The sequence below is a fragment of the Heterodontus francisci genome, chromosome 15 (genome assembly GCF_036365525.1).
Source record: "Heterodontus francisci isolate sHetFra1 chromosome 15, sHetFra1.hap1, whole genome shotgun sequence".
In the NCBI taxonomy this organism is placed as follows: Eukaryota; Metazoa; Chordata; class Chondrichthyes; order Heterodontiformes; family Heterodontidae; genus Heterodontus; species Heterodontus francisci.
The window spans coordinates 5,229,556-5,243,167 of NC_090385.1; the positions used below are offsets into that span (position 1 = coordinate 5,229,556).

Genomic DNA, 13,612 nt, shown 5'->3' on the forward strand with positions numbered 1-13,612 from the left:
CCTCCCTCCAGGACAGTGTGTGTGACTCTGTTTAAGAATCCGCTCTCCTAATACTTTAGTAGTTGCCTCCCCGGCTGTTAGCTGGGTGGGGAGGGGAGAGTCGATCCGAGTACCCAGGCAGGCACTGGAGCTGTCACTCTTCATAGGTCTGAGACGGAATAATATGTATGTTTATATATAATATATAGAAAATACAAAAAAAAATCTGCAGCAGTGGCGTCGAAGTCATACAACAAGGCGCTCTGTTTACGGTTTGCTATACAGCAGAGTGTGAGAGCCAGAGATAGAGGCTGGGGCTGTTCCTTCGAGAGTTCGCCAACCGTGTCTGGCAAGACTGAGCTCCACCAACACCTCTCAGCAACAGAACGTGTCTGTGACCATCCAATACCCTGAGCCTGCGCTTGTCACAGTCATCCATAATCTCTGACATCTCCAGTTACTTTACAATTGCCTGAATGGGACTGAAGCGAATACAACGTTCAGATGGTCCCTTATACCGTCAGAAACCAATCTACAGCAGCTATAACAGTGCTATAAATCAGTGCTAAAATGCACCATCATTGCTGTGAGACTGCAAAACACCAGCAACTGGTCGTCAATGGATAGTTGCCTGACTCTGATATGAAGAAAACAAACACCATTAAGTTGTAAGCTCCTTTAAATCACTCCTACTGGTTCACTCCAACTAACCACAAAGTATATAGCATCATTTTATAGTTCTATAACATTAAACATCTTACATCTGTGTCCATTTAGGAGGCTTCAGAGAGGGTGCTGAGGAGATTGACCAGAATGGTACCTGGGATGTTCTGTGGAGAGACTTGAAAAGCTGGGGTTGTAGAGAAGGTCAAGGGGAGATTTAATAGCAACATTCAAAATTATGAAAGGTTTTGATAGAGTGGATAGGGAGAAACTGTTTTCCAGTGGCAGGAGTGGCAGTAACCTGAGGACACAGATTTAAGAGAATAGGCAAAAGAACCAGACGGGAAATTAGTTTATTTTTAATGCAGTGAGTTGTTGTGATCTGGAACGCACTGCCTGAAAGGGCAGTGGAAGCAGATTCAATAATAACTTTCAAAAGGGAATTAGATATATAATTTGAAAGGAACATTTTGCAGGGCTATGGGGAAAGAGCAAGGGTTAGTGGGACTAGTGTGATAACTCTTCCAAAGAGCCAGCATAGGTACGATGGGCCAAATGGCCTCCTTCTGTGCTATATGACTGTATAATCTCATGTCAATTTTCCCATTACAAGTTCCTATATCCTCATACAGAATGGATCCTGTCCACATCAACTTGTTAAACCGTAATTACACCACTGCCCCTATGGAGACAATGTACAGTCAGCACTGAAAGGAAACAATAGATTTACATTGCAGGTTTCCATTATCAATGTAGATGTAGATTTTTGTGCTCAATTGCCTGAATTGGGACTTGAACCCAAGAGTGCTACAAACTGAGCCGTGGTTGACACCACAATCAGAAAGTCACATAGAATGACAAGTACAAACTTCCCCTGGAACACTTATAATGAAAAATCTTTGAGTCAACATCCAACTATAATCACAACATTCCGATTGCAAGGGGATGTCTTTACTGCCTTAAGCAGTCATTAAGAAGCTGCAGACCTCAGAATGAGCTACAGAAAGTCAAAGTCACTGTCGACACCATGGACCAACATTGCATGAACATGGAATGAGTCCAGAATGAAAGCCCACAGTCGATGCCGCATGTGGAACCTGCTATGAATAACACAATTGGCTTCAGTCTGCTGTATGTAACGTGTCAGGAAAGCTTCTGCAATTTTGTCTAGCAAATTGAAATCCAGCATGAATTGGACTGGGAGTTTGATCCTGTCTTCAGTAGGTAGATGGACTGACTCAGGGGCAGAGGTGAGTGTAAACACTGTGCAGATGCATTCATTTCACATCCTCTTGCAATGGGAGACAAACTTGACGTGGTCATTTGCTCTTATTAAATTTCAGTTCTTCCAAATGAAATCTGCCCCCTGTACGATACTCCATATTCACCAGCTACAAAGTTAAAGCAGATTGACAACGCTGTCTGGGATGAATTTTGAGTTGATTACATAGAAATTACAACATAGAAAGAGGCCAATTTGCAAAGAAAGAAAAAAGACGTATTTATATTCTTGGAAAAACCAGTCATGTGCTCAACCTATTTCCATATCCATTTATTCACTTTTCATTCAATCATTTTTCTAACCTGTTCTTAAATGTTGACACAATCTCTGCTGCAATCACTAACTCTGGTAGTACATTTCACAGCCTCTCAACCCTGTGTGAAAAACCTCCTGCTTTCTGTCGCAAATCTCTTACGTTTAATCTTATATTTACGCCCCCATGTTCTGGGCCCCTCAAATACTGGAAAGGGTCTGTTCTGCTTATTCTGTTCCATCCCTTCATAATTTTCAACCACTCCATCAAATTTTTTGCAATCTCCCCTGCACCAAAAAAACAGTTTTATTTTTAAATACAAGGCAGGCAGGCTCATTTATCTTGCAATAGAGGTCAGGAGTTCAAATGTCAGCTGCAACCATCATTCCACTTCTGCCTGACATCAGTTACAGCTCATGGGCAGGGCCGCTAAACAGAAAGCTGGAAAGGGCACCGGGAACGTTTTGTGAGAAAAAGTAGAAAATCAACATGGATTAATCCTGCACCCACTCACCAAAATGGCATATACCGCCCATCAGGTGATGCACGAGCAACAGCACAAAAACAAGGACATTAAAAACAAATGGTGGGTAGAAAGAACGTGAGAGATCCAGCAATTTGTGGACACCAATGATATGTACGTTTTTTTCAGCGCTGTCATGGTGATCTGTGGCCCAAGCACTCTTTTTTTTTATTCATTCATGGGATGTGGGCGACGCTGGTCAGGCCAGCATTTATTGCCCATCCCTAATTGCCCTTGAGAAGGTGGTGGTGAGCTGCCTTCTTGAACCGCTGCAGTCCATGTGGGGTAGGTACACCCACAGTGCTGTTAGGAAGGGAGTTCCAGGATTTTGACCCAGCGACAGTGAAGGAACGGTGATATAGTTCCAAGTCAGAATGGTGTGTGACTTGAAGGGGAACTTGCAGGTGGTGGTGTTCCCATGTATTTGCTGACCTTGTCCTTCTAGTTGGTAGAGTCGCGGGTTTGGAAGGTGCTGTCTGAGGAGCCTTGGTGCATTGTTGCAGTGCATCTTGTAGATGGTACTGCTGCCACTGTGCGTCGGTGGTGGAGGGAGTGAATGTTTGTAGATGGGGTGCCAATCAAGCGGGCTGCTTTGTCCTGGATGGTGTCGAGCTTCTTGAGTGTTGTTGGAGCTGCACCCATCCAGGCAAGTGCAGAGTATTCCATCACACTCCTGACTTGTGCCTTGTAGGTGGTGGACAGGCTTTGGGGAGTCAGGAGGTGAGTTACTCGCCGCAGGATTCCTAGCCTCTGACCTGCTCTTGTATATGGCTACTCCAGTTCAGTTTCTGGTCAATGGTAGCCCCTAGGATGTTGATTGTGGGGGATTCAGTGATGGCAATGCTGTTGAATGTCAAGGGGAGATGGGGAGATTCTCTCTTGTTGGAGATGGTCATTGCCTGGCACTTGTGTGGTGCGATTGTTACTTGCCACTTATCAGCCCAAGCCTGAATGTTGTCCAGGTCTTGCTGCATTTCTACACGGACTGCTTCAGTATCTGAGGAGTCACGAATGGTGCTGAACATTGTGCAATCATCAGCAAACATCCCCACCTCTGACCTTATGATTGAAGGTAGGTCATTGATGAAGCAGCTGAAGATGGTTGGGCCTAGGACACTACCCTGAGGAACTCCTGCAGTGATGTCCTGGAGCTAAGATGATTGACCTCCAACAACCACAACCATAACACCCCGCTGAGAGACAAGCATGCAGGAGAACTCATCAAGGACAGGGAGGCAGTCAGTCCCCACTGGAGGGAACATTTCAAAAAACTCCTCAACTGAGACTCTGTCTTCAGTTTGAATGTCCTCAACTCCATCGCTCAAAATCCCATCCGGCTCAGTTTCGGTGCGACCCCAGTCCGCAGCAAGGTTGGAAAAGCCATTCAGCAGCTGAAGAACAACAAGGCCTCTGAAATCTTGAAGCATGGCAACCAGCTCCCACAACACAAAACCTTTCCCGACAATCAAGACCACTGGCGAGATCCTAGAAAATATGGACCATTTTCTATATTTTGGGAGCCTCCTCGTGGTGAAGGCAGACATAGACGACAAGGTTCACATCACCTCCAATGTGCAAGCTCAGCCTTTGGATGACTAAGAAGAGAGTATTTGAGGATCAGGAACTCAAACCTGAGACTAAGATCATGTTTTACTGGGTAGCAGTGATTCCTGTGCTTCTATATGCTTCAGAGACTTGGACAACCTACAGCAAGAACATCAAAGCACTGGAGAAGTACCCCCAGAGGTGCCACTGCAAAATCCTCCAAATCTGGTGGCCAGAAAGGCGGCCCAACAGCAGGGTCCTCTCCCAAGCCAACCTGCCCAGCCTCGGGGCATTAATCACCCGAAACCAGCTCCGCCGGGCCAGACATGTCGTTCCCATAACAATAAAAGCAAAATACTGGGAATGCTGGAAATCTGAAAGAAAAACAGAAAGTGCTAGAAATACTCAGCAGGTGAGGCAGCATCTGTGGAGAAAGAAGCAGAGTTAACATTTCAGGTCTGTCACCTTTCATCAGAACACGTCGACCACATGCCTGACACCAGACTCCAAAAGAACAAAGAGAACAAAGAAAATTACAGCACAGGAACAGGCCCTTCGGCCCTCCAAGCCAACGCCGATCCAAATCCTCTATCTAAACCTGTCGCCTATTTTCTAAGGGTCTGTATCTCTTTACTTCCTGCCCATTCATGTATCTGTCTAGATACATTTTAAAAGACGCTATCGTGCCTGCGTCTACCACCTCCGCTGGCAATGCGTTCCAGGCACCCACCACCCTCTGCGTAAAGAACTTTCCACGCATATCCCCCCTAAACTTTTCCCCTTTCACTTTGAACTCGTGTCCCCTTGTAATTGAATCCCTCACTCTGGGAAAAAGCTTCTTGCTATCCACCCAGTCTATACCTCTCATGATTTTGTACACCTCAATCAGGTCCCCCCTCAACCTCCGTCTTTCTAATGAAAATAATCCTAATCTACTCAACCTCTCTTCATAGCTAGCACCCTCCATACCAGGCAACATCCTGGTGACCCTCCTCTGCACCCTCTCCAAAGCATCTACATCCTTTTGGTAATGTGGCGACCAGAACTGCACGCAGTATTCCAAATGTGGCCGAACCAAAGTCCTATACAACTGTAACATGACCTGCCAACTCTTGTACTCAATACCCCGTCCGATGAAGGAAAGCATGCCGTATGCCTTCTTGACCACTCTGTTGACCTGCTTTGCCACCTTCAGGGAACAATGGACCTGAACACCCAAATCTCTCTGTACAACAATTTTCCCCAGGACTTCTCCATTTACTGTATAGTTCACTCTTGAATTGGATCTTCCAAAATGCATCACCTCGCATTTGCCCTGATTGAACTCCATCTGCCATTTCTCTGCCCAACTCTCCAGTCTATCTATATTCTGCTGTATTCTCTGACAGTCCCCTTCACTATCTGCTACTCCACCAATCTTAGTGTCGTCTGCAAACTTGCTAATCAGACCACCTATACTTTCCTCCAAATCATTTATGTATATCGCAAACAACAGTGGTCCCAGCACGGATCCCTGTGGAACACCACTGGTCACACATCTCCATTTTGAGAAACTCCCTTCCACTGCTACTCTCTGTCTCCTGTTGCCCAGCCAGTTCTTTATCCATCGAGCTAGTACACCTTGGACCCCAGGCGCCTTCACTTTCTCCATCAGCCTACCATGGGGAACCTTATCAAACGCCTTACTGAAGTCCATGTATATGACATCTACAGCCCTTCCCTCATCAATCAACTTTGTCACTTCCTCAAAGAATTCTATTAAGTTGGTAAGACATGACCTTCCCTGCACAAAACCATGTTGCCTATCACTGATAAGCCCATTTTCTTCCAAATGGGAATAGATCCTATCCCTCAGTATCTTCTCCAGCAGCTTCCCTACCACTGACGTCAGGCTCACCGGTCTATAATTACCTGGATTATCCCTGCTAGCCTTCTTGAACAAGGGGACAACATTAGCAATTCTCCAGTCCTCCAGGACCTCACCCGTGTTTAAGGATGTTGCAAAGATATCTGTTAAGGCCCCAGCTATTTCCTCTCTCGCTTCCCACAGTAACCTGGGATAGATCCCATCCGGACCTGGGGACTTGTCCACCTTAATGCCTTTTCGAATACCCAACACTTCCTCCCTCCTTATGCCGACTTGACCTCGAGTAATCAAACATCTGTCCCTAACCTCAACATCCGTCATGTCCCTCTCCTCGGTGAATACCGATGCAAAGTACTCGTTTAGAATCTCACCCATTTTCTCTGACTCCACGCATAACTTTCCTCCTTTGTCCTTGAGTGGGCCAATCCTTTCTCTAGTTACCCTCTTGCTCCTTATGTATGAATAAAAGGCTTTGAGATTTTCCTTAACCCTGTTTGCTAAAGATATTTCATGACCCCTTTTAGCCCTCTTAATTCCTCGTTTCAGATTGCGCCTACAATCCCGATATTCTTTCAAAGCTTCATCTTTCTTCAGCCGCCTAGACCTTATGTATGCTTCCTTTTTCCTCTAAGCTAGTCTCACAATTTCACCTGTCATCCATGGTTCCCTAATCTTGCCATTTCTACCCCTCATTTTCACAGGAACATGTCTCTCTTGCACGCTAATCAACCTCTCTTTAAAAGCCTCCCACATATCAAATGTGGATTTACCTTCAAACAGCTGCTCCCAATCTACATTCCCCAGCTCCTGCCGAATTTTGGTATAGTTGGCCTTCCCCCAATTTAGCACTCTTCCTTTAGGACCACTCTCGTCTTTGTCCACGAGTATTCTAAAACTTACGGAATTGTGATCACTATTCCCAAAGCAGTCCCCTACTGAAATGTCAACCACCTGGCCCGGCTCATTTCCCAACACCAGGTCCAGTATGGCCCCTTCCCGAGTTGGACTATTTACATACTGCTCTAGAAAACCCTCCTGGATGCTCCTTACAAATTCTGCTCCATCTATACCTCTAACACTAAGTGAATCCCAGTCAATATTGGGAAAATTAAAATCTCCTATCACCACCACCCTGTTGCTCCTACATCTTTCCATAATCTGTTTACATATTTGTACCTCTATCACGCTCGCTGTTGGGAGGCCTGTAGTACAGCCCCAACATTGTTACCGCACCCTTCCTATTTCTGAGTTCTGCCCATATTGCCTCACTGCTCGAGTCCTCCATATTGCCCTCCTTCAGCACAGCTGTGATATCCTCTTTGACCAGTAATACAACTCCTCCACCCCTTTTACCTCCCTCTCTATCCTGCCTGAAGCATCGATATCCTGGGATATTTAGTTGCCAATCATGCCCGTCCCTTAACCAAGTCTCAGTAGTAGCAATAACATCATATTCCCAGGTACTAATCCAAGCCCTAAGTTCATCTGCCTTACCTACTACACGTATTGCATTAAAACAAATACACCTCAGACCACCAGTCCCTTTGCTTTCATCATCTGCTCCCTACCTACTCTTTCCCTTAGTCACGCTGACTTCATTATCTAGTTCCTTACAGGCTTTAGTTACTACCTCCTTACTCTCCACTGGCCTCATTTGGTTCCTATCCCCCTGCCACATTAGTTTAAACCCTCCCCAACAGCGTTAGCAAAAGCACCCGGAGCAGCTATTCTACTCAGAACTTGGTCGCGGCGGGAGACTCCCAGGAGGATGGCGGAAACACTTTGGAGATGTCCTCAGAGCATCCCTGAAATATCCCCGTCAACTTGTGGGAGTCCCTGGCTCGTGACCATCCTAGATGGAGAAAGCTAATTCGGGAAGGCATCGTACACCTCGAGGGATTTCGTCAGGAGCATGCGGAGGCGAAGTTAAGGCATGGAGGGAGTGAGGGACCGCCTAAGAAGAAGAATCAGGAGCAGGATTAATGTGCTGATTTTTGGTTTGTTTCATTTTGTTCAGTGTCATCATTGAAAGATAGCAGTCTGTGCCTAAAAGTCGGAACTGTTCACGATACACAAAATAAATAGAAATCCCAGTCAATGTCAGTCACCTGAGTTAACAACAGAAACTGTTTGAAATACGCAAGGGGCCGGAAAAAATTTGAAAGTATTAAACAGCAAGTTAATACTTCATCAATACTAATACAGAAAACACAAAAACTCCCAGTGTTATCCATCATTAGTGCTGCCATAGTATGTCTCTGCACACAACTTAAACCTGTATTTCCATTTATTCGGTGCAAATGTAAAGCACATTTTGTTTTAAAACTGAGGTCAACACAATGTCCAGTATAAACTTGAATAATTCTGAAAATGAGAAAGAAAGAACTCTTATTTCCAAAGTGCCTTTCATGTCCTCAGGACATCCCAAAGTGCTTTATAGCCAATGAAGTATCGTCACTGTGGTATTGTAGTGAAACACAGCAGCTAATTTGCACACAGCAAGCTCCCACAAACTGCAATGCGATAATGACCGTATTAGCTGTTGCGAGATAAATGCTGGTCAGGACACTAGGGAGAATTCCCCTGCTCTTTTTTGAATAGGGATCTTTTGCACACACCTGAGATGGCAGATGGGCTCTCAGTTTAACATTTCATCTGAAAGACAGCAACTTCTGGCAGTGCAGTGTTCCCTCATCACGGCATTGGGAGTCTCACACTACATAAGAACATAAGATCATAAGAAACAGGGGCATCGAGCCTGCTGCGCCATTCAATATGATCATGGCTGATCTGATGTTGGCCTTTACTCCACTTTCCTGCTGCCCCTCATAACCCTTGAATCCCTTGTAGATCAAATATCTGTCAAACTCAGCTTTAAATATATCCAATGACCCAGCCTCCACTGCTCTCTGGGGTAGAGGATTCTGAAGATTAACAACCCTCTGAGGGAGGAAATTTCTCTTCATCTTGGCCTTATTCTGAAACTATTCCTCCTGGTTCTAGATTCCCACACAAGGGGAAACATCCTCTCAGCATCTACCCTATCAAACCTCCTCAGAATCTTACATGTTTCAATAAGATCAACTCTCATTCTTCTAAACTCTAATCAGTATAAGCCCAATCTGCTCAACTTTTCCTCATAAGACTAGATAAGGCTATGGAGTGGGACAAACCCACAACCTTCTGACTCAGAGGCATGAGTGCTCCCCACTAAGCCATACTGTAACATAACTGAAGCCATTAATACCAATAAAGTAACGCAACAACATATCATGTGAAAAGTGGACTGCTTGTGGAAACACTGGCTAATTTGCAACACACATTCAATCCACATCAACCCAATGTCAAATACCTCAAGTCATTTAAGAGGGATCCAAGGGCTTGGTGCATTAATTTGAGGATGGTAAATGTGAGTACTATTTTGGTGGCAGGCTTCAAGCAGTATGGCATTGAGTTATAATATATAGTCATATGTGGCATTATTACTGGAACAGAAAGAATATTTCATACTTTTACATGGGAATCATTAACTTTCAAAAGGGAAGCAGAAATAGACCTGAAAAGGTAAACTTTGTAAGAACAGGGAAGTGGGACTAACTGGAAAGGTTCTTTCAAAGAACTGGCTCAGGCATGATGGGCTGAATGGCCTGCTTCTGTGCTCTATGATTCTCATGCAATGCAACAATTTGAAATTTCCATGAAGGCATGTAAGGGTATTAGCAGGTTGTGGATAAGCAAGCTTTGTGAAAATTGATTAGGTCAGTACAGAGTACACTGCGAGCCAGCAATCAGAGCAGATCCACACAGATGCATTTAAGACAAACATATCACGTCATCTAGCTTAGAAACTGAAAAGATACAATACAGCTCATTTGTTTGTAGTTTCTTTTTAAAGCAAAAAAAAGTGCATTGCTTGTATATAACGCAAGATACCCTGTTATGAAAATCATAGTGAAATTGTTATTTCACCCTTTGTGAGAAACAAGAATTTCTTCATTCAAAGAACAGCGCATGGGTTAGATTTTCTTGAATATGTTAGAAATCAATCTCTGTAAGCCAAAGGATTTTCTTTTGTGCTGTAATCAGCCGTGAAACAGTAAGTAACTCAGAATTTAATTCATAATCTGTAACACATCATCCTTGTTTTCAAATCCCTCCATTGCCTCATCCCTCCCTACCTTTCTAACCTCCTCCAGCCCCACAATACTCTGAGATTTCTGCACTCCTTCAATTCTGGCCTCCTCTACATCCTCAATTTTCATCGCCCTCACTATTAGTGGCCATGCCATCAGCTATCTAGGCCCCAGGCTCTGGAACTCCTTCCTTAAATCACTATACTCTCCACCACTCTCTCTTTAAAACCTATATTTTCGACCAAGCTTTTTGTCACCTTTCCTAACATCTCCTTACGTGACTTAGTGTCAATTATTTTCTGATAATGCTCCTGTGAAGTCCCTTGGCAGGTTTTATACATTAATGGAGCTTTTTAAATGCAAATTGTTGTTGGTTAGACAGCAGACTATCTCATCAGTGATGACAAGTTTCCTGATGAGCATGGAAAGATTCCTGTGAAGCCAACATTTTCTGAGTATTCCTTGACGGTGAGGTACCTCAAATATGGCCAGTGTATAATGGGAAATGAGGCACACCTGTGACTTCCTGAAGTGCACTGGCAGCAGGTGTTGTGCCTTGATGCTAGCATGGAGTCAAAAGATGCCCCATATTGTGTTACAATGGCCAACTGCATTCTTGTCCCCTGCTCCCACCTGTCTATCTTTGGTGGCTGCTCATTTATTTACTATGCTCTTGCACCTTGGAATTCTCTGAACCAGTTCCTTTTAAGTAGACAGCTTCTTTCCCGCTTTCAAAAGCTTCCTCAAAACCTCTTTTCTTCAACTTGGCCTTGCATCTCATCCCTCTCCATTTTTTCCTATCCCTTTGTGGGTGGAGTGGGACTAATTAAATAGCTCAGTCAAAGAGCAAAGGCATGATAGGTTAAATGGCCTTACTTCTGTGATTCTGTTTGTTGTCGATATAAAATGTTTTGAGATATTTTTGCTCGCAAGAAGGTCTAGACAAACAGAAGTTAAGAGCATGAAAAATAGAACAAAATTGCAAGGTACATTAGAGCTGAGAGATACTGTGATGGCAAATGGATGTTATTTGGCCAGGGAATGCATAGGATAGGTCCTGAGGAAGGATAAGAATTCTGAACCAGAGCGAACTCCCAGGAAGGATCATGTCACAAAAAGCTTCTGAGCACCGACTGATAACCAACCTTCTGCTAGTTAATCATCAGGAAAAATTGAATTGGCTGGAGCTCTTTTCTCTAGAAAAGAGAAGTCTAGGGCATGACGTGATGGAGGTCTTTAAAATTATGAAAGGGTCTTGTAAAGGGTAGATGTAGGGAAGATGTTTCCACTTGTGAGGGAGTCCCAAAATAGAGGTCATAAATATAAGATAGTCACTATTAAATCCAATAGAGAATTCAGGAGAAACTTCTTTACCCAGAGACTGGCAATAATGTGGAACTTGCTACCACAGGGAGCATTTGAGGCGAATAGCATAGGTACATTTAAGGGGAAGACGGATAAGCACCCTAGGGAGAAAAATAGCAGGTTATGTCAATAGGGTGAGATGAAGAAGACTGGAAGGTGGCTCATGAGGAGCATAAACACTGTCGGGCCTTATGGCCTGTTGCTGTGTTGTAAATGCTATGCCATTATACAGCTGCTCTTTTATTGGATCGCACTTTCAGTGCAAGGTGGAATTCTGAGATTACACCCTGAACATGAGTTGTGCCAACATTTTAAAGTTATAAAAATGAAACAGCTGCAAACCATCATTTCAACGGAGATAATCTCTATTTTAATTATAAAATAGCGCTCTTTGTTGTATCCTAAGGGTCTCTTCAAACGATTTCTCTAATATGTGTAAAGCTTCAATTCTTTTCTTTCTTTCTTTCTTCTTTCTTTTGGGCCTCCTTATCTCGAGAGACAATGGATACGCGCCTGGAGGTGGTCAGTGGTTTGTGAAGCAGCGCCTGGAGTGGCTATAAAGGCCAATTCTGGAGTGACAGGCTCTTCCACAGGTGCTGCAGAGAAATTTGTTTGTTGGGGCTGTTGCACAGTTGGCTCTCCCCTTGCGCCTCTGTCTTTTTTCCTGCCAACTACTAAGTCTCTTCGACTCGCCACAATTTAGCCCTGTCTTTATGGCTGCCCGCCAGCTCTGGCGAATGCTGGCAACTGACTCCCACGACTTGTGATCAATGTCACACGATTTCATGTCGCGTTTGCAGACGTCTTTATAACGGAGACATGGACGGCCGGTGGGTCTGATACCAGTGGCGAGCTCGCTGTACAATGTGTCTTTGGGGATCCTGCCATCTTCCATGCGGCTCACATGGCCAAGCCATCTCAAGCGCCGCTGACTCAGTAGTGTGTATAAGCTGGGGGTGTTGGCCGCTTCAAGGACTTCTGTGTTGGAGATATAGTCCTGCCACCTGATGCCAAGTATTCTCCGAAGGCAGCGAAGATGGAATGAATTGAGACGTCGCTCTTGGCTGGCATACGTTGTCCAGGCCTCGCTGCCGTAGAGCAAGGTACTGAGGACACAGGCCTGATACACTCGGACTTTTGTGTTCCGTGTCAGTGCGCCATTTTCCCACACTCTCTTGGCCAGTCTGAACATAGCAGTGGAAGCCTTACCCATGCGCTTGTTGATTTCTGCATCTAGAGACAGGTTACTGGTGATAGTTGAGCCTAGGTAGGTGAACTCTTGAACCACTTCCAGAGCGTGGTCGCCAATATTGATGGATGGAGCATTTCTGACATCCTGCCCCATGATGTGCAAGCTAATTGATCCACAAGAATGATTCATTTTGATTCACAGGAATCAAGGTGAGTGAATCAAAATTGAGAGATGTGATCCTAGATTCTGACCTTCATCACTTTCTTTTCAAAACTCTAAAAGCTTCACTAGAGTCTAATATGTACAGCTCTTTGGGAGTTCTTCAGCATTATATAGTGAGATGCTAATTATCTATACAAGGGTGTTGTTAGGTGGAGATTTACATTGGGCAGGAATTTGTTCTCAGCAGCAAATGAATAGTGCTTCTATTCTACTTTCTGTGGGGTCTTGTCTGGCAAGTTGTTCTCAACCAAACAACCAAAAAGAGCATGGTTTGATCTACAGGGGACCTGGGACCTGTGTGAACAGAGCAAGCAACTGTGCATCTCCTTCACCAATCAGATTGAAGAATCCTTATTGGGGCATGCAGTCTAAACCAGGAAGTGCAAATTAGAATATTTAATTCAGTGACAAATCAGGTACATAAAGTGAAATACAGGGAGGGAAAGAAAGATGGTATTAAGAGAAAAAAGAGACAGAAAAAAAAGTATAAATTATCTATTTTTATTTTATTTAAAAACATCATCTACAATAATTAAAAGCCAAATGAATGAGACTCCACACTTGTTAAAGTTAATTTTAAGTGCCAGA

General features: G+C 44.2%; 1 protein-coding gene across 3 annotated transcripts in view; it reads right to left on the reverse strand.

The window, feature by feature from the left end:
• The window catches only part of fgf13a (fibroblast growth factor 13a), a 691,434-nt gene that overhangs the window by 190,118 nt on the left and 487,704 nt on the right, over positions 1-13,612 (reverse strand). The window lies entirely within an intron of this gene.